Source organism: Bactrocera neohumeralis, chromosome 6 (assembly GCF_024586455.1).
Source record: "Bactrocera neohumeralis isolate Rockhampton chromosome 6, APGP_CSIRO_Bneo_wtdbg2-racon-allhic-juicebox.fasta_v2, whole genome shotgun sequence".
NCBI lineage: Eukaryota > Metazoa > Arthropoda > Insecta > Diptera > Tephritidae > Bactrocera > Bactrocera neohumeralis.
The window spans coordinates 22,149,140-22,172,177 of NC_065923.1; the positions used below are offsets into that span (position 1 = coordinate 22,149,140).

At 37.2% G+C, this 23,038-nt stretch overlaps 1 long non-coding RNA gene across 1 annotated transcript in view; it reads left to right on the forward strand.

The window, feature by feature from the left end:
• The window catches only part of LOC126761983 (uncharacterized), a 47,300-nt gene that overhangs the window by 13,162 nt on the left and 11,100 nt on the right, over positions 1 to 23,038 (forward strand). Inside the window, exon 2 of the long non-coding RNA XR_007667402.1 lies at positions 19,031 to 19,086. This is a non-coding gene — a long non-coding RNA (uncharacterized LOC126761983). The remainder of the gene's footprint in view (positions 1 to 19,030; positions 19,087 to 23,038) is intronic.

A 23,038-nucleotide genomic window follows, 5' to 3' on the forward strand; every position in this document is an offset into this window, starting at 1 on the left:
ATCTGATATATTTTCTTATTGAAATACTCTGATCTTTAATGAATATTTGTGTACCCTATGTTTTCTCATCTATGTATGTATGGGGGTTTCAAAAATAGATGCAACAAAAAGAAGTGTCGACAATAAGGATGCACTGTACCAGGAGGGTTATATTCTGCATAAGACCAAACTTTATTAGGGGTTGGAGAGAGATCCATTGGTATAATTTCATCACCTTTCTGGAACAGTATAATGGCAATTATTTTTTTCAGAAATTTTTTCCTGTATCGATCGAATAAAACTATGTGCATACGTATGTATATATGTATATATATACATATATGATTTGTTTGTTGTCAAAGTTGTATGGAGGAGGTGTGAGGTGGAAACATGTACGCATTTTCGCTCCATTGTTCAGCCTTTGTAAGCCTGAGGATGAAACATATCGTAATTCTTACCTTCGGTGAATCAGGAGAAATAGCCGAAACTGACATAAGCCGTCTCACTAGCTTCGTGACAAGTTCAAAGCGCTTGGTCGATTTGTGAGGGCCTGATCTATTATATAGCAGTTTTAGGTAACACAATGGACCCGCGTTCTAAGTTGGTGAAGTGAGTGTCTTGTTAAGATCGAACTCTTAACCTAACCTAAGCTACTATTTTCTATATCTGGCACAAATAGCTTAGAGTAGTGATGAATGTGCATATATCTAACATATGTATGTAGGTATATACATATATTTATAAATCACAATTTTATGTTTGTTATATATAAACCTAAATATATCCATAATATACATACATACTATATCCCCGTTCAATTGGCGTTTGTGCATCTACTTGACAAGCTGCTGCGATACAAGCATACAAACACACACATATATACTCGTATAAGTGCAAATATCGACGTCGACATCGGCAGCTTGTTAAGGGATTTTCGCAAAAGTTAATAAAATGCATATTTGCCAAATAGTTTTCAACCCCAGCGGGTTGCTAAATACTGTTAGAATCTTTTGCTTTTCGCATTTTCCCCTTCGGGCTTCAAACATATTTGCATATCATTTTTTCGCAGCCCCTAATAACTCGATACACACACCATGCACACACAGCCACACACAGGGATATGCAAATAAGCATTGGATTTTTTAATGTTCTAATTTTTGCAAATTGTTTTTGTTTACTTTCTGTTAACTATATGCGCGCACAGCTCGTTTGTACTTCGTATTTGCAAAATATGATGCGAGCGCTGCTTCCGCAATCGCAAAATGAAATATGCAAATCCATTTTTGTTATTGGAATATTGCTTGTGGTGTTGGATTGCTTGTCAAAATTTGCATATTTACCTACATGTGTTTGTATGCTGTTGTTGTATGTACGAGTACTTGTATACAGCGCAAAAACATCAAGCACAAATTTTACAACTTTTGGCGAATGTCTAATTCTCTCGTTGGTATCGAAATACAAACTCCAAATGTTTCTCTAATCGCTGAGGCATCAAGTTTGAGTTGAGTTTTAGTTGAGCGCAATAGCTTTCTCAAGTGGCAGAACTTGTGTTCTGATCTCATTTGAACTTAATTCCATAATTTTATTGTGCTCAAATCACTGATGCGTTAGCTGGAGAAGTTTCTTTAGTTGGCATTCAGAAATATTTCTTGGATGTCGTTACATTATTATTTCCGGCCAATCTAACCACTGATTAAATATTTAAAGTACACTTTAGTACACAATTCTTCACTAAGTGCAATAAAAGTCCTATATTTAGCACTTTTGGACCAACCAAATTTAACCGGCTGTTAAATAATTAAAGTTCAGATTAGTAAACTTCACTCAATGATCTAAAATTTCTATAATTAATACTTTCAGGGGAATCGAATTTAACCACCGGTTAAATATTTAAAGTAAACTTAAAGTACACTTTAGTAGTACTACTCTCGACTCAGTCTCGACTCAGCGCCTTCAAAGCTCAATAATTATTTTCTAGATATATACACACATACTATCTATACACTCTTTTGGATCTCCTGATATTTGGGGTTCTCATAAATATTTACAACCTCTTTATACAACTTGGCATATATTTTATGGGTCCTCTAAAACTAAATTTAATAGAATACTCAACATTTCACGGAAATTCGGTTAATCATTGCTCAGCTTCTCTTCCTTTAAAAAATAATTTTAAGTTTTGGAACTCTACTTCCGATACTTCAGTCACCCAGCGTAACCAACATATTGTGAGGCCCTTTCACCAGTAAACAGCTAAAAATATTAATTTTCCACTAAGTATAGCATATGACTAATTTTCAATACAAATAATCACATATTTATATCTCGGAAGCAACAACAAGTGAACGCAGTGATGATCCCAGATAGAAAACTAATATGAAGAGGAGTTCTTCAGAGCCGGGTTCCACACCGATAAAAGAGATTAAAAAGAAATTAACGAACACAACTCACCCGTTGCACTATTCAAAGCTCTAATTTGACACTTTAGAGACATAATGGTTATTCTAGGCCGGATCGAAATTTAAATGGTATTTCTGTCAGAATGATTTACCGATGATTTGCCTCTCAGTCTACCTGAATCTTATTAGTGGTTTTAAAATTCGGTGGTAGTGTCCTAATAATGAGGGTTGTACTCTTCAGAGCTCCAATTTGATACGCTTGGATGATTTTTCTTGGAATGCCGACAAAACCAGAGTAAGAGCATCAGTTGATTAAGTTCATGAACTTCGGTTGTCAGTTTTGTCAGAATAATACCGTTTGCCCAAAGGCGATGCTTTAACTATTGTATTAGCTCCAAATTCGATGGCAGTGTCTCTGTAATGTCAATGGGATTTTTCAGAGCACCAATTTGTTAATATAGAAATATATTTTTAGCTGCCATAAAGATTCCAATATAAGCGAATAGTTCTGAAGTAAATGAACTTGAACGATCTTTGCTTCTGTTAGGAGGATTCGCCTTTTCGGATCTTATTGGATCCAAATTCGATAATCTTACTATGAACTACCTCGGCGAGATCTGAGACTGAACCCTTCGGAGCTCCGATTTGACATTAAAGGACTTCCTTTTAAGAGCTTCGGCGAATATCCGTCCCAAAGAAAACGATTTGTATAGTTTATTAACTTGTAGAACTTTGGACTTGTTTTGAGCCTTGCCTCAAAGCAAATGTTATAACCAATGCTATTCATTTCGAATTAGATAGTTTTTTTTTAATAATGTCAATTGAACTCCTCAAAGCTTTGATTTTTGGACTTTGGACTTTTTTTCTTTGAATTTAGTGAAAACCCGAAATTAGAAAAACAGTTTATTATGGATATGGGAATTTGAAATGGATCTCTAGCAGGCTTTTTGGCAATAAGAGTAGAAAATCGTTTACAAGTGTCTGCAAAACTAGGTCAAATGGCAGTAAAATGAATGAAGTGGATCCACAAAATTTATGGACGATATTTAGCAAGCACTTCGATACTCATCAAAAGACGCTATATTTATAAAGCAGATCACATTTGATTATCGGTTTGTTCTTTTTAAAGGGATTGTCTTGACCTTAACTTCAAAGAAACCTCAAACTAAATCTTAAAAAAGTTTCGACGTTGTCATTTCGGAGCTTTTGACGAGCTTTCCTGCTAAATTATAGTACAACCATTGACTGGAACTTACAAGTGGAAGAGTCGACTCGATTTTTGAGGTGATTCCAATTAGCTGCTGGATTTTAAAGGATTATTCTTAAGTTCTAGAAAACTTTTGAAAATTAATCTTAGTGAAGCATATTTATATTGTTTTTGTAGCGGCAGAAAACATTACTGGAGTAATTTGAAGGAATTTATTAAGTAGTAGATTTTCTACACAAAACAGTTGAGTTTGAGGAGTTTTTATAAAATTTTATGGCACATAAGATAAATTGAAAATTTTCGAGCCATTCATAAAATAGACCCAATCTAGCTCAAGAAATCTACCAATAAAATAAATGCTCAAAATACCGTAACGATATATATGCTATCAACACAGCAACAACAACTTCAATTTCGCAGCTTAACGCTCAACTTTGTAAGCTTTTTGCTGGAGAAAGTAAGGTGAAGCAACAAAGCGGGTCTGAATGTCTGCTTGTATGTATTGGGTTTATTGGATGCGTCCAGGAAGCCTCGGACACTTGCACGTAGTGTTTCAGCGCTGTCACACCTTACTCACACACACATACATACAAACACATATTTACGCATAACCAAAGGCAAACAAGCGGTGAGCAACAACAACAGCAGCAGCTTGCCCTGCACTCGGTCCGCTACGCCATTACAACGCATTATAACCGTTATCCTTATTCATGGCAAATGGCTGCCTGGCTTCAGTGTGCTTTTGACAACAAGCCAATATGCAGTAAATCTGCCAAGATGTCTGTGAATTGGATTCTCGCGCATAAGTGTCGTAGCGCGCGCAAAGTATGGGCGGAGGGCGGGTCACTGACACACACATACACAAACATACATACATACACATAGCTATACAACTGTATTATAGCAAAGCTGTTAGCATTGGCATGGAAGCGAGAATTGCAAGTGCTTGGCCTTACTCCTGCTCCTTGAGTCGCGCACTCGCTGGCGCTGGCACTTGGCTCGCTCACGACTCTAAGTAGGTTACATATTTTATGTTTAATATTTCCATTTTATTCTATGCGATTCCAAACCATTTCAGCTATATACTAGCATTCAGCTGAATTGTTCAAACATGTTTGTTGTTTTTGTTATTTTAGTTGTTTTTTTTTTTGTGGCGAAATGGGCGCTTGTAAATTTTCCGAACGCGACGCCGCTCACTGCAAGGATAATTGAAAATTTCAGGGCACAAGTTCAACATCGTAGCTACCGTTATACGAAAACTCCAAAGGTTTCGGTGTAACGTTGAAAAAAGGCGAAAACTTCAAAGATTTATGCCGTTCGTGTTTTCGTTGCCTTTTTTCGTGCAGCGAAGACGCATGTTTAGATAAAAGTTGGATTACCAGAAAATTGTGAAAACCCCGAAATTGAAATTGACTTACGGATTAGAATTTATTTGCACTCGAATTTCGCGACTTCATCTTGCGCACTCTGTGCCGAGGTGGCTAAAAATGGCGGAGCGAGTTGAAAGTGGTGTGAAAAGAGTCGGAAAAAAATTGTTCTCTGTGTAGTGGTCGGACAGCACTGTGCAATGTTTAGTTGCGCATGAAGAACAATTGAGTGTAACTAATTTGAAAATAATGATGTGCATATTTCTTAAATAATTTCATATACAACACAATTTGCTATATGGAATTGGAATGAGGTGTTGTAAGAAAAAAAAAATAAGAAAAATTGTTGTAGACAAGGCTTAGCGACCCACACTTATGTATTTAGTCGTCTTGGTTTTATTTGTGGCTTAAAAAGAGCATATCTTCCACAGCCGGTTCAAAAATATTAGAGAAAATTGTGTGAGAAAAATATTTCCAATAGCAGTCATGAGAGGTGAGAGTTCTGTAAATGCTCCAGAAATTTTTAGATGATATAAGGCACAGAAATAATAATATTGCAGAAGGAAACATAACATCCCTGATTACAACCATTTGCTCGCAACTTTTACTATATTGCTTATAAAGAGCTTTCAAAGAGACCACCCAGAAGTTTTTAAGAAATACATATTATATCCAATACCAAGTCAGAAAAAGCACGATTTTTTTGTGTTGTCAGAGAGATATTCGAACAAAGTATTTGGTAGTGGAGAAAATCAGAACATGTTTCACCTTAATTGACTCATATTCCATGAGATCAAGATTATTTTACGTCAAGGCAAATTATATCAAGGCGGAGTTGAGAATGAAATTGTTGGAAATAACTTTATATTAAAAGCTGCTTTAAATTCAAAAAACTCTAAAGAAAAGCGAATCGAACAAACAACTGGTATAAATCGCTTAAGCTAGCATAATCTACAGTTGTATTACTTGTTGTTTTCAATGCAACAAAATTGAAAGAAAAGCGAATCGAAAAAAACTAATGGTATATGTTAATCGCATTATTTGGTATAAACAGGTACTTTTCTACTAATAGCTGTCTTCAATTCAACGAACCTAGACGAAAAGTGAGTCGTACAAGCAATTGGTATAAATCGCATAAACTGCTACAAACAGGTATTTTTATAATGCCTGCTATTTTCAATTCAACGAACCTGAAACACAAGCGAATCGAACAAACAACTGGTATAAAGCGCATAAACTGGTCTAATAAAGCGCTTTCAAATTACCAGTTGTTTTAAATTCAGCAAACTTGAAAGAAAACGAATCGAACAAACAACTGGTATAAATAGCATAAACTGGTATAAACAGGTGCTTTTCTACTAATAACCGTCCACAATTCAATAAACCTGGACAAAAAACGAATCGAACAAACAACTGGTATAAATCTCATAAACTGGTATAATCACGTATTTTTTTATACCAGCTATTTTTAATTCAACAAACTTGTCTGAGAAGCGAATCGGACAAACAACCGCTATACATCGTATAAACTGGTATAATTAGATAATATACTATTTTTATACTAAATATATAGTACTCTCTTTTGTGAATTGTGTTGTTGTTTTTATATCTTTCGAAATGAGTGCAGAGTTTAGACATTGCAAGCCGATAAATAACGAATCGAATCGAATAAATTAATGAACGTTATCAGTACCATAAGTGTTATATGTATTTTGGGTACATTTATAGTTACTAGCTTTAAAAAAGTATGCAGTTTTCTTATCCAAGGATCGAAAGTCAAAATCAAGCCTTTACAAGTCTTAATATAAATAAGACAAGAGTGTCTAAAAAACAGCCAAATAAGTTTACACATAATACATATTTATTACAGAAGCACCACTTCAAAAGAATTTGAAAATAAACTCAAATCGCGTGCCAATTCTGAGGCAACGCTTTCAAATTTTACAAAACTAGAGAAAGAATTGCTTTTCATTCGCACGACTTGGCCGCCGACTGACAGTTTGGCGCTGCGTCGCCAATATTTGCTTCAATGACTCACACAATTCGACGACTGCTTGGCTGCTTTTAGCATAATAACATTTCACTAGACTTTTGGGAATTGGACTGTCACTTCGCTATTCCACGCCTGTACTTAGTTCATATGTGTGTTGGCGTGTGTATCTGCTGCTGCTGCTGCACGCCTGCCAGCGCGGCAGGATGTCGGCTGTCATATTTAGCGTGGCAAACGCACTGGAAATGGCAGCGTCGTTGAAGGCGTTGAAGGATGAAGACATGATTGCTGCGTCGCACTCCGCAGCCGCCTTCCCCCAACACGCTGTCATTTCTGTGTGGAGCGAAGCGCGGCAAAAGCTCGTACATCACTTTTTGTACAAATGACAAAAATGTCAGAAACAAAATCGAACTGTGCGAAAGAAACGCGCGAAAGTGGCAAAAAAAATGGCAAGCAACCAATCTATAGGGACCCCTCAGCCTCCCTGCCGTGGCACACACTCCTCTATATACAAAGCTGGCTGGCAAAGTATATTAAGCTTGCTGCCAAGCAGGTAGGTACAGCACCGTCAGTAGTCAGCCTGTGGGACTGGGCGGTGCTCACTCAGTTGATCGAATATGCATTATTTTGACATTAGCATAATTTATTTTTGTACGCGTGTGTGCCGTAAATCTCATTGTTGCAAGTTGGAACACGAAATCAGACGCATAAGTATTTCTTTTTTTTTTTGCAAAAAGAATTGAAGAAAACTGACGCCCACGTATTTATAATGATATTTTGGAAGATTTGTGCATATGCGCACGCATATATTTAAATATAATTGTGTCTCCACAGTGTTTAGTCTTTGAGGATTTTGCATTGATTGGCTACCAACCTCAGTTTTGCTCTAACAGTTGTGTTTGGTTATGAAAAATCTTAAAATAGGTAATATTATGTGCAACTTATAACACTTATAGCATATATAGTATTTAACAAGGAAAGTGTAACTGTATTTTTATTAGCATCCATATGCTCTGACTCCTAAAGGTAGGCAACGTTTTATAATATGTTAAGTCTAAATGTAGGCAATATTTTACATATTTTTATAAATTTTTCTTACTTTAAATAATATATTTTATTTAGTATATAGTTCTTATAAAAAAGTTACTTTCTGCCGACGGTTTTTGATTGCCGTTAAATAGCTAAGCTCTCTTATTAAAAAGCTCTATTTTAAAAACAATCTTCCGTCATTTGTCGAAAAACATCTAGCTAAACACTACAAAGCAGTGAAAAGCACGACCAAATATCTAACTAAATGTTGAGTGGATACATTGCTTAAAAACGTTGTCTACAATTAGGAGCATAACTGAAAATACTAACCTTTTTTAGCAAAGACGCACACCTATATAGATCGCTGAATATTCATTATATGATATTCTATGTTACTTTTAGCATTTTTCTGTTAGAATAGCTTTCAAAAGTGTTTAACTAACTATACTTAAATATTATATGGAAGTACTGAAGCCTTCGAAAATAGTTAGAAAAACCGTAATAGATCGAAAGCAATTGGAAAAATATATACAATATAACAAAAATAAAAGGAAAAAATGACACTACTCAACAAATCTAAAGGAAAAATTAGCGACTGATGTGCTGAGGGATTTGTGGTGTCGCTAACGCCGCTTTCATATTATCTGAAAATTCGAAACTGTAATTGATCCAGCCAAATATAGTAGTTGCTAAGATATGAGTATATTTTTAAGAATGTTAAACTAAGTATAATCGGTTCCCAAAACGTTTCTCGATACACTATTTTCAAAATTGGTGACTAAAAAGGCAAGAGACTTCTGTCGGAAGCTCTCAATCAACTCTTGTTTCAGACTGCCAGACCATTGTAATGTCTTTCCAGCAGAAGTGACAGCTATGTACTTTAACGAAGTGCGGCTTCTTCTAGGAAACTATGCATTTTCTCCGATAGCAGTGCTGATATTCAGGCCTTGAACTCGCAGACAGTGGCTTTAAAATTAGTCATTAGCATAAATCTAATTTCATATTAACCGGTGTTCTCTTGACTTTGCGCACTCGCATGCTGGAGCTATGGGCCTCGCGTGAGCTCAGTAAGTGTTGGTTAGCACCCAGCACTTGTGGGATTACGAAAGCTTTCTAGCAAGGATCACATGGCCGCATGGCTATCCTCCAGGATAGTGTTTTTTTGCCAATCACGCGGAGAGGTTAAAGATTTTGGAGGACACAACTTTTTAAAGTTGTAAGGCGGAAGATGAGATGGAAACATCTAGACACTTTCTACTTCACTGTCCAGCTTTCGTCAGATTAAAGTTGAAGTATCTATTAACGTACCCTGCGAATTGTCTGGATCAAATATTTCCCAGCTTAGTAAATTTTTAGCTGGTTCTAGGCGCATTGTAGATATACGATTTCTTTTTAGACACTTAGAAGTTCTGAGCATCACAACGAAGAAGCGTCTCTGGCAGTCCAAGTGGCAGTATTTGTGGACTCACAAAAATTAGTCTATTGACATAACCTGAAATCTAAACTTTTTGACAGAAAAACTTCTTTTTTTGAATTTGATATGATGAAGTAGAAAAATTGTCCTCCAGGTCAAACAACTTTTGTCGGAGGTTGTAACAAGATATAAGACCTTAATATATATATTTAGAATATTACTGAATGAAATAGTGTAATGACTCTTCTTAAACTCTAATATTTCTTATTAGAATTGAAGAGAAGCTCAGAGCAAAGCGAACTTCATTCCATTTTCACTCCCATCCACCAACCTCAAACTATGGTGTCTATTGCCTACAGTTTTATTCCCCTTATTCCCAACAAATGAATATCATGTGAAAAAATGATTTAAAAACTCAGAAAATGTCTCCAAATGTAAGTCCGTCTGTGCGAAAAGTAAAAGCAAAAGTTCTTGACCTAGAAACAAAGGCAAACACTCACCAAGCAGCAGCTGTGGCGCAGAAAACAGTGATGACAAACGCCGCTAAAGCGCGGGTACACGCCCTCAAAACTCAAACACATTCATACATACACACATACACTCACTACTCCATTAGTAAAAGCAAAATAGACGACAATGACGTGTAGAGGCGGAAGCAACGACCGACGAAGGCCAAACAAAAATTAAAATTAAAACAAGGACAAAAAGAATTATGCATAAAATTCCAAGCGCCACACACACACCAACAAATACCAGCGAGATTTATATTGTATAAATGTGTCTAACAAGGAGCAGTTCGAGCGCGGCGCGCCGCGTTGCTCGACAAAAAAGTAGGTTAATAACCAAACTGAACTGTGGCGCAATGACGATGTGGTGCATCAGCGCTGATGACTAGAGTTGGTGGCATGAAGTGACAGCATCACAGCAACTTAACGGGTAAGCGGCAAAGGCCGCCAAACTTTTCGCACACACACACACACACAGCAACATAGTGAGACACACTGCAGGCAACCAGGAGGACAAAGTTCGTGCTGCCACTCAGCAAAAGTGCAAGAGTAGCGCGCTCTATGTATAGCTGAATATTTATATACGTATATATGTATGTATAAATACAAATGTATGCAAGTGTGTTAGTGTGCCACGTCAGCGCGCCAAAGTATTTGCTTTTAATTTCATGCCATCCAATGGCTGCCGCATAATGAACGTCATTATTACCAGCAGCCGCGCCGCGTTCACTATAATTGTCCTTGTTGCTGCTGTTTTTGTTGTAGCGCTGTCGTCATTAGACGTCGCCCAGGCGAAGGGTATGAAAACTCCTCCGTCGCTCTCTTGCAAGCAGAGCCAAAGACACAGACAGGTCGCAGACGACTTGCATAAGCCGGCGAACGATGGCAATTGCAAATTAGCAAAGCTGTTCATTTCCAACACCGCCGCCCCCCACAACCGCTGCTCAGCGCACAAACCCACTAACGGTTCGCTGACTACCAAGCGCTCCTTAGTTTCCGCGACGCGCCAAAAGTAAATGGAAAAGTTTTTCTTGCGCGACAAACACCCGCGCGCGCACACACACTAACACACCGCATCCTCATCCTCATTTGCCTTGCTGCAGCATCAGCGCGGCCTGCGCCCACACCGCGGCGTTGCTGAAATTCAAAGTCGCCTCGAATGGCTGATGAAAAGCGAAATTAAAACACGCGAAACAGCCAGCAGCCAGCCAGCCGGCTGCGGCCACCGAGCGCGCGTGCAAAAGGAAACGCGAAAATGAGATGCTGGAGAAATTAAGAAAAATGAAAATGAGACAACAACGACTACAACAACGGCAGCGGTATATATACTTGTAGTAAAACAGGGAAATGTGAAAAGTGAAAGGCAAAGTTAAATAAATGAGCGCGCTGCTCCACCCTTCCACCGCCACCCACGCCTGGCGTTCTTCATTCCGTGTGGCTGCCTTGTAGGTCGCTCCAGCTTCTCGAACGCCTTCGTCTTTTAATAATTGCTTTTTCTTTTATTTTTACCGGCAAATGAGCGCGCAGGGCAAAAAAAAACAAAAATTTTACGCTGCGTTGGTGTGAGTTAAATGAGAAGGGAACAAATTGGAGCGTAAAAGAATGAGCACAGCTGGCAATCAGCTGATTTATTTTATGCGCTTTTTAATGAATGACGCGATTTTGGCGGGAAAACGAGCGCATTGCAATAGCATATACTGAGGAAATATATGATTTGGGTGGCTGAGGCTGTGGCAATGAACGCTTATTATATTGGGGGGTCTTTAGTTGAGAGAAATGGTATGGTATACATTTTGATAATATAAGTTTGTGCAAATTTTACACTATTTTCTCTAACCTGGTGATAATCAGTGTCAATTAAAAGTTGTCTCACTTAATGGCGCTTCGAAAATTTTAGAATTTTCAGCTCAATTTATTGGAGAATAAGCTCAGTGGCTCAAATTATAATGAGAAGTCTTCTTATTTACGGAAATCTCACTTTCAGGTGATAGTCAAGAGCCCTTAAGCGAATTAATCCGTATGTGTATGCGGCCTGATATTCCTTGACTCGATCACATCCTTAGTACAATTAGAGAAATGTATTAACATCTGATCAAATTTGAAGCGGATATTTTTTAACTCTTTGTTCAAACAACCCACTAATCAATGTTGTCTCCAGTTCTGTGGTCGTTTCAAGGTTTAGCAGTTTCTGTCACCTTTTGTTTGGACATTCGTAGATGAGCACGAGCTCTGGTATGATTCATTCAAGGACAGTTCGTGAGCTTTTTTGCGGATGAGTCGAAGCTAGGAGAGAAGGTTGGATTGGGACCTTTCAGTAAGGCGCTCTACGTCAAGCTTAGCGTTAGGCTACCGGACTTCTGTAGTGTATTTTAGGCAGAAGTGGTTTGCTAATAACGTTGCTGTAGACTTGCTACTCTAAATTGCAGCCTTCACTGAAATCTGAAAAGTTGATGAGCTAGCATGAGGTGTCCCTTAACCGCTTACATCGGAGTGCGAACGTGTTGTATCTATGTTGTCCTCTTGCAATGTATTAAAATGTATGCATCTATGGACCCCGTGTGGGTTTAATAGGCTTTGATGCTTTTGGCCCTGAATAGAACGCAGGAGATGTATTGAACTATTTGCTCTCAGCAAGCTTTATTTTGCTGCAACCGTAAGAATTTTACTGGACCAATAGGCATCTACGCGGTAAGACTGAAAATTTTGTCAGATTCTATTGCATGAAAGAAAAGGTGGAAACATTCAGACACTTTCTCTTCCATACTTCTACAGCAATTTACTGTCAACAAAATACTAATTAGTTGATTAGTTAATTGAAAAAGTATATAGTAAATTTAGAGCAATTAGTGACTTAATTGTCTTAATTAAGATCTTAACTGTTCAATTAGGGCTATGTCTGAACATCGTTATACATACCTCTAATAGATGAAAGCTGCGAATTTCGGCATATTATTACTCATTATCCCAATACTATTGCAAGGCTTTGATGCAGCGCTTTGCTTTCCCTGGTAATTGCAATTTACGACTGGTCAGCTCAATTTGTGAATCCAAACATCTCTAATTATAACTGCAAACCAGTTGCAAATTACAAGCCAACGCGGAAGTTCACAATAAACAATCGTATCTATTTTTATACGCAAATCAATGCTAATTTATTCGACATTTCGGGCACTTAATTGTCTCATTAATTGCGGCAATGTGTGGCTCCATCCAGCTGGTGCTTTTTCACTCATTTCAACAAGTTTTCCACATTTTAATCGAAACGTATGCGTTTGTTTTCAATCTCACGCATTCCGTTGCAATTTATTTACACGATTTGCGATTTAATTGTTGTTAAATGCTGAACAGTTACGAATCGAACAAACAACAACAGCAAGAACAGTAAAAACAACATGCAAATGCGGCGGCTGTCGGCCAACAGGAGGAAATTAATGGATTCACGCAGCGCTCAAGCGCCAAACAGGTCACACTTGGCCGAAATCACGGCAACGAAAAAGGCAAAAGACAAAAACAGCACTTGCGCATGCGTGCGCGGACAAAGTGTCCTGACACCAAACGAAAGCAGCTGCTTGCGTTCAAACGGTTGCGACCAGGTCTGGGCAAGGTTGTGGTAGCAATAGCCTGTTAAAATTCCGAATTTATCTGCTGCAAATTAACTCGACATTCGCGCGTACAAATTACGAACATCGTCAACTTTTTGTGTTGATAATATTTATGTAAAAGAGTTGAAGAAATAAAATATAGCGAATATAATAGTTAACTGCACACGGCAAATACAGTGGTGGTGTTGGTACAGAGTTACAATAATTAATGTTAGCTTATTGCAGCTAAAAATTGAATATCTTTAATTTATGCATAGCATATTTCAAAACTAATTCCGTCAAGTTACGTCTTCATTTTCTCAATGTACAGCGTAATTTAGTACTTTTACTCGTTAATTGTGTTGATTGAAAGCTTATTTGCCCAACTTTATTCTTCAATTGACTCACTTTAAAGCTTAATTAACTCGCCTTACTCCTTAATTTACTCAATTTAAAGTTTAATTGACTCAATTTAAAAACTAAATGCGCTCTTTACATCTAATTTTACACAATCAACTGCTTAATGGATCCTTGTCACATGACAATTAACACAATTTATTGTTGAACTGGTGCTATTAAAACCTCAATTTACACTATAATTTAAAATAATATGTCAATTATAATTTATGTCTCATAACTTAATTGACCCAATTTAAAAATTATTTGCAGCATTTTACAACTTAATTTACTCCATAAAAGCTGTCTTTACTTTTTCACGCGTTAATTGACTCAATCACACCTTGCTGGCCTCAATTTACTTATTAAATTTGTCAATGTATGTCTTAAGTTACTAAATATACTGCCTAATTGATTCCCTACGCATGTAAATTGACATAATGTACTTCTTAATTGAGTATATTTACAGACAGTTCACTCAACGTGCAATTTGATTGACTTAATGCACAACATAATTGACTAAATTTTAATTTATATACTAAATTTATTGTCTCGAAAATCTTAATTGACTCAATTTATTAATGATTTACATTAGTTCACAGCTTATTTTACTCTATTAAAGCCTAATTAATTCCTTCACGCAAAACTTGACGTAATCTTAATTGAATCAATTTACAAATTGTTTCCAGCAGTTTAAACTTTAGTTTGCCGATTAAAAATTTACTTTTTTTATATTTATTCTATTTCACTTTTGACTGTCTCAATCACATTTAACTTGATTCAATTTGCTTATCAAATTCGTCACTTTACATCTTAATTTAACAAATACCGCTTAATTGATTCCCTTTAAAATATTAATTGACACAGTTTACTGCTTAGTTAACTCTATTCACACTATAATTCACTAAATTTACACATTAGTTAATTAAGGACACTTTATAGTTAAATAAATTTTAATGAATTGACTCAATTTATTAACTTACATCTCTAAACTGACACAATTTATCAATTATTTTCATCAGTTTACAGCTAGATTTGCTATACCAACCTAATTGATAGCTTTCACACATTAATTAACAAAATTTGCAGCTTAATTGACTCAATTAAACCTTAATTTAATCAATTTACATTTTAATTGTCTCAATTTACAAATAAGTTGCGTCTGTTTTCCATTCAAATATCTTAATTTAACAACATAATTTACTGTATATAAAACATATTTGCCTGTTAATGCAAAATAAACACATACATATTTGGTATTCCTTTTGGAGCTTCGGATTTTTCTAATTTTTCCCGCAAATACTTCAACCATCCAGTGAAAAGTTTCTTCTCTTTGAATCAATATTTACCCTCTTGACTAATTTATGTATTCAATTTATAATTAAAAGAGGGAAAAATGAATTTATCAAAAATTATATAATTCTTCTGCCATACCCAATTCCATGCCCACCACTGTTCAGACACACAATAATTATAGCGTACAAAAATTAGGCAGCAAGCGACGATGAGCTGACTACCTCATAGCCACTAAATTAATGCTGTGTAAATGAAGTAAGCCAAAGTCAAGACAAACAAATGGCAAGCCGTTGGGGCAGCAGCGCTCGCATAGTGACGATGAACAGGATACGACCAGATTTTCCAGATTTGCAAGCTGGGCAAAGCGTGTTTTGAAGATAATGAAACCAAAGGAAGGCCATAAAATTAGTGGCATAAAAGCAAAACATAACCACAAAAGCGGCGTTGCTGCATGCCACATGTGACAAGTTGCATACAGCCGGCCGATACAATGTTAAGCTACTACAGTTATGCAGGTTTGCATAAATAAATTTCAGTCAAAACTGCTGATTGAGTACATTAATTATGCCGCGGGCTAAGACCAAGCCGCCAGAAGGCAAGTGAATTGCAAATTTAAGTTAGCGTTTGATGTGCGCGTGTGTGTGTGTGCGTGGATATTAATAGTTGCGCTGGCTTGAGTGGCGCTGGATGTGCCATTGACAACACATAACCGTCAACTACCAAATTGCAGGCAAACGCAAGTGGCGCTACAAGCAGCTGCAACAGCGCAACCAGCGGAATTGACCAAGCGCTTTGGTGCGCACAACTAGCAACCTTAAGACTCCTGTCGAATGCCTTGAATGAGGCATATACGTATGGGTTTCAAGCGCATTCATGTGTGTTGTGAGGTGCGCGGCAGTTTGGCGCTGCGCTGCGCTGCTACTCGTGACCGACAGCATATTTGCATGATGTTTGAAAATTAATAGGAAACTAGTTGGGCGCGAGTCAGGCGCGCGGTACGCCTGCCGCATGCTAAGACAACGAAAACTGCTTCATAACCACAGTTAGGTGCACCAGCAAAGGTTCGCTGGAGCGGTGTGGCGGCAGCGCACTTGCCCAACACCAACATACCCGCATGTAATTGGGAGGCGCGTGCAACGCGACGCAGCGGCAATGCGTATGACGGCCAAGCGTACGCTTTGCTGTTTGGCGCGTTCGTTCGCTTGCCTACCCAACCAGTCAACACGTCAATCAGTCTGTCGAATAACCATTTCAGCTGCTGCTTAGTCAATGCTATTGACACTGCTTTTGCCGCCAAGTGCTCGCTGCCACAGGCTATGTGTGCGCGCGCCTTTCAAATATCGCCACGTTTACATGCGGCGCGCAAACGCGCTGGCGTACGGGCGGAATGTTAATGCGCTTAATGAGGAAATGTTCAACGGCATTAGGCGGAATGGCATTTCAATTAATAGCTAAGTTTGCCACGAACCAACGACAAAATCGCACTTGCGTTGCATGCCACAAACAGACACACATTGCGAATTCCTCGAAATTGCCGCTCATACGCATACAGCCATTCGTGCATGTTTCTGCTGCACATAAATACGTGTGTGTGTGTGTGCGTGTACTCGTCTGTGGCCAAAATTAATTGTTCGTTTGCGAATAGAGCGCGGCAACTGCCGGCTATTGGCTGTTCGCCGTTTACCGTTGGCCACCGTCGGCTGACTGTTCGTCCAAAGTGGTTTATGCAGTTTCGGCCATTAAACCTGTCATAAACGGCCAAAGGTCTTCGCCGCTGATGGAATTTCAATGCTTGGATATGCCTATATGCCAAACCGCCGCAAGCGCGCCGCCTACCGCGCTCCCCCAGTGGCAAATGGCGCGCTGGTGGCCATTAAGCGCAGATGATGCAATTGGCAGCCTGCTCAGCACGCTAATTGCAAATTAATTGCAAGCTATAGAAGTAAATATTTACCAATTTACATGTCACATCGGCACACTCACACACATATACTCACACGCATGCGCATTCGCATATGCGTTCGTGCATCTGTCTACCTTCGAATCTTTTAGGCAGCAGGAGTACCTCGTTAAAATTTATTTTATTTGCTTCACTTACATATTTTTCCTTTCATTGAAATTGCGTTTTAATGACTTATTGGCAAATAAATTGCCAAGCAAAATTAGTTTTTAACTAAATGGACAAAAGTAACGGTATTTACGGTGTGCCATTTTACTATTACAGTGGTAAAATATCAATTTTTTTATCTACTCTTTATTGTTGCTGTTTTTTAAAATTCCGACATTCAGATTAGATAAAGACTTTGCTGACAGGGTTAATAGAATAAATCACATAACTGTATATTGTAACCAGAACAGATACCAATTTTTATTAACAAAGGGATGCGGCCAAGAACTCGAATGCTTTCTTAAATTTTTTTGAAAGCATTTTTTCCGCAAGGCAACAAAACTAAAAAAATCTTAAGTACAGAAGACTCTATGTAAGACTATGAGAGTCCAGTAATGCGGTTTTATGCGCTAAAATAAATAAGTTCCAGAACACCTTTGGATTTCCGATGACCGATTGGTGACAATAATTTTTGAGAATTTTCTTTTGTTTTCCACAGGACAATTGCAAACACCGCCGAAAAAAATTTCTTGAGGATCTTAGGTTAGGTTAAGAGGTCAATTCCTATGGCTAGCTCATCTGCTTTGGTATAGCCAACGATTCCGTTAAGGTTAAGCATCCAAACGAGTTTGATGATGTAGTAGCTTGATGCCATATTTAGTGAGAACAGTCACTCCTTAACTAGTTTCGAGTTCAGCACTAAGCTAAGATTGTCAAAGAGCTCTTTACAGAAAACTCCCTCTCTAACTTTCCTTCCTACCTTCGAGCCATCCGTGAGGAACTTCAACGCGCAGCTCTCCAGCGACTCCTCCCTATCCATACGTATATCTCTCATCATGCCGATGAGCAGAGAAAAGCCGTCTCTCTCTCTCTCTCTCTCTCTCTCTCTCTTTCTTGAACGCAATGATTCAAACTAAAACGTTTATGGGAATGTTTGCTGGACGTGGTCTATTTGGCTTTTGTTTTCAGAAGATCATCACTTTCAAATGTTGGCCGCGGCTACTTCTCAGACGGTCCATCCGTTGAGTTCAATTTTCGATGACTCGTACGACCATTTCGACTGGTTACTGGCGCATGACACACGTGATGTTTTGCTCCAAGGCTTGAGTCAAAGCTTGATTGTCCTCATAGACTTTAGACTTTATACTATGTATATATCCCAACAGGAAAAATTCTGACGGTATGATGGTTGATGCGATGTGTGGAAAGTGGTGCCGTCTTACTGAAACCAAATGTCGCCGAGATCACGAGCTTCAATTTCAGGCATCAAATAGTCGGTTATCATGGCGCGATAACGGTCGCCATTGACTGTTACGTTCTCACCGGTATTTTTGAAGAAATATGGTCCGATGATTCTACCGACCCTCAAACTGAAAAAACCTTTGTTTTTTCTGGACAAAAAATGCTGAACAAAATTTACGTCGAAATCTTCTTGGAACTTTTCAAGAGCCTAAAGAGCGAAGTGATGTCGCTTAAGAAGGTCGAGCGGCTTCAGTTCCTGCACTAGCTGTATTTAACGGAGACCCATTCCATTAATGTTAATGAGTTAATTCTTGGAGATAATTTTTTTTTGGTTGTCTACCAATACATTTTTCAGGGTATAAAACAAAAAATATATTCGATTTTTTTTTACACACCCTAATGTATTCATCTATCTTTTTTTTTGGAAAAAAATATTAAACTATTAATTGTTATTTTTTAAATTAATATATTTATAATATAATATATAAATATTTCTTATTTTTTTCTGTTTTTGCAGATCAATTTCAAATAGTTGTTCGAGCTCGAGGAATACTCTGCAAGTTTAGAAATAAAGTAAGCACAATCAATCAATATGGAGGAATACCACACATTTATATTTTAAATAAAATAATCTTTTCTATAAATTCCTTATTTTTTATGGAAAATGTTTAGAAATGCAAAAATTTTATATTCCCAACATATAAAATTGATGATTTAAAAAAATAATAAAAAAAATGAAATAAAATGTATATTAAGTTACTTATTGCAGTTATAAATGCTTGTGTTTAAGTCATACATTCCTCAGCTCATTATATAAATATTTTTATTTTATTTCAAATTGCTTAAGTCAGCACAGAGTTAATCGCATTTTATGATCTCAAATCGTTAATGTCTTCATACAAAAACATAAATAAGAGAATTAAATATGTAAATATGTATGTATGGTAAGCATTTATATGAGCTTTAGAAGTAGACATTTCCTCTCGCTGATTGGAAACAATAAATGACTCTTATAAGTAAATGCAAAACTTTTTTACGCACCTACTGATATACATACATATATACATACTTATATACATACTTGTATGTACTTATAGTACAAAAAACCGGCGCTGCAACTTCATTTGCTTGCAAGCATTTGATTGCAATCATTATTATATTAATTCAGCTTTGTTTTGTGCAAACAAATAAATACTTGACTTATGATAAAGTTATGAAGGAAGCCATTTGTTAAATTCTAATAGCTGCTTAGCTGTCGTTGCAACAGGTTATGAACGCCATTTCCGCAAGTCAACGTAGCAAATGTGCAAATAGCAATTCCTATAACTGTAAATAGTAAATACTAAGTAACTGACATAAATGTTAATACCGATTTTATGTGAGAGATAGTAAAATCAGTGGCGGATCGCATAGGATGTTGGCAGTGTTGCAAATGAAGTCGCTTGTGATGGAAGCTGGCAGTCAGCTAGTGGCCGCTTGAGTGAGTTTCTAAGCAAAAAAAAGTGAAAATAAAACTGTTTTTGCCTTAATCCAGTTGTTAATGGGTTCAGTTGATTCGCTTTGCTTACTTAGCCATTTCCTTGCGCTTAAAGTTTCTGTAGCAAGTAAACAATGGAATAAATGCTTGCTTTTATCACTCAATAAATGCGAAATGACTTCATTAGCGTTTTAATTGCTGAACTAAAAATGTTTGAAGTGCATAATTAAGAGGATTAGGATTTCCAATTGCTTGCAAATAATGGTTTTTTGAAGGTTTCGCTTTCAAGGTTCATACATACTCATGTTTAAAATATCTCACTTACAGTATTCTACACTTGATTACATTTCTCAAATTAAACAACTTTCGGTTCAATTAACCGATAATTAATCAGTCGTAAAAGGAACAGCAAATATGCCCTTTTTTCAAATGATAGCAACCAACTGTCTCAGTTATTGCGGAACAATTTCTTGTTCTATAGTTCATAACTATGTATATTCGTTATATATTCATTTGAATTTTTTCAGCGTCAGACTCAGCCGAAGGTAATCACATTTTGGCGGTCAAACAAGTATGAAGATGAGAAACTGGAGCATTAATCGATAAAGATTGCTCTTAAACACAAAAATTGCTCGCAGAATCTTTGGAAGTTCCTAAACAAGCCAATTCAAAACGTTTATTCCGGATTCATTCAAATGCAGGGAAATCCGGTGTCACCTAAATTGATCAAAATTGAAGCCAAGAAACGTTGAAAGAAGATTTTGCATACTAAAACGAAGACGATTTTGTATAGCTACTCACTTGTGTCTCCTGATGAAAACTGAATCCATTACGACAACCTTAAACACAAAAAAAAATCATATGTAAAACCTTTACCAACCAGCCAAATCAACGGCTACGCCAAGTATCCATGTCGTCAAGCTAATGTCCCATATTTGGTAGGATCAGATGGTACATTATGAGTTCTTAAACCGGGTGGAACCATCAATGGCGAGTAAATAATACCGACAACAATTTATCAAACTGAATCAAAAGATTCCCGAAAAAATACCAAGACTTTTCGGCTGCAGACGAGGCAATAATTTTCCATCATGACAACGCTCAGCCTAAGTTGTAAGGCCGGTTAAAAGCTTTTGAATTGAAAGTGGCGGCGAATTCATGACTCATCCGGCTTATAGTTCAGCCTTTGCCTTTCTGATTATCATTTTTTCTGGCCGATGAAGAACGCTTTCACTGGAAAGGGGTACACATTAAACAGGGATAAAAAATTGGCTTGATTCATTCTTGGGCGGCAAGCCGATGCAGTTTTTTTGAGATGGAATCTGCAAATTGCCAGAAACCTTAAAAAGTGTTATACCTTCAGATGTGCAGTACTTTGAATGCTACTATTTATTGTACATGGTCTTCTAAAGTAAATTTTAAGATAAAATTAAACTGGAGATTCTTTAACCTCGAATCCAATTCAAGTTTCACAGCCAAATGAAATTGGAGTATTTGTTAACATTTCTACAATTAAAAATATTTGTAAATTTGCAAATATTAGCGGAGAATATTATTTATCAGCAAGATATGTGGAATATGTACAAATACAATTTGCTTTCACGAAATATTTCTTCAATTCTCTTATCCATGATTTATCTGAAAGATTGGTTTGAATACCAATTTTCGTTAGGTTTCTGTATATGCCTGCTGATCACATTTGACTCTTGGAGCAACGCATTCACGTATTTTCATACAAATATTAATTATTGTTGCCAAAATTGGCTCTAATATAAGCATGCCAACGATTCATCCAATTTTCCATGCAGATGTTATAAAACTCAGCTGGATGCCCTTCAGTGCTTTCAGCAATTTTTTTTTATTTTTATTTTAGGTTTCAGCTCATTTTTGGAACGTCATTCGTCAGGTTTTTGGAATGTTTGGACGTCATATTTATAAATCCACGTCTCCTCACCAGCAGTGATGCGTTTGCTGAATGTAAGGTTGTCAAGCATCCCTTTGCGATCTCTACTCGACGTCGTTTTTGCAAAACATTTAGGTCTTTGACTAAGAATTTCAAGCAAACACGCTGTCCAACTGTGTTTTCATGATCAGATGGTACATCAATGGTAAGAAAATATTCTTCAAAATCATACACCAATTAGCAAATTTAAAATTCCAATTTGTTGAGAAAGATAATAATCCTTCAAAGTGTCCTATACTCCCAAGAGCATTAGTTCATAAGGAAAAACGTATACTGCGGTAGTACCGAAGCAGTAATACTATTCACAAATAGAGAAGATTCCACACAAGCACTTGATTCTGATCGTTCAATAATCCATATCAAATTTCGAGAAGATATCTCATAAAAAAAAATTTTCCATACAAAAACTTGATTTTGATTATTCAGTAGTCCGCCGATATCGGGGGTCTCGCCAAAGAAGCTGCTTCTTTCGGAGAAAAGGTCGTATGACAATTTTCAGATCGATATCCCCAAAATTGTGGGACTGTTTTGCGCATATATAGACCGACGGGCATGATTCAATCACCTCTGTTCGTTGTCGCTGATCATTTATAAATATGTATACTACTATGGACAAAAGACAATATAACTTTGTTCATAATTTTAAAACTCTTAATTTATTCTTCAAAATCTATGTCGTCCTCTCAAAGCAATCCTCCTTGCCACAATACACTTGCGTCAACGATTTTTCCAATCCTCGAAACAGTTCAGTCAATTTCCGGAATAGCCTTCAATTCGATTCAAGTTTAATGTCTCAATTGACTTAAAACGGTTTCCCCGGAGCGGAGCGGTCGTATGAGTTTGTTGAATGGCCAGAAGTCACACGGAGCTAAATCAGGCGAATGTGACGGTTGCGGCACTATACATATTGGTTGAAAATTTGACGAAAACCTTATGAAGAATCAATGCAGTGTGCGATGGTGCATTATCGTGGTGTAAAAGCCAAGAGTTGTCGGCCCATAATTCCGGTCTCTTTTTACGAATAGCTGCGCATGACACTCAAATAGTTTACCTTGTTGACAGTTTGGCCGGTCGGAAAGAATGCG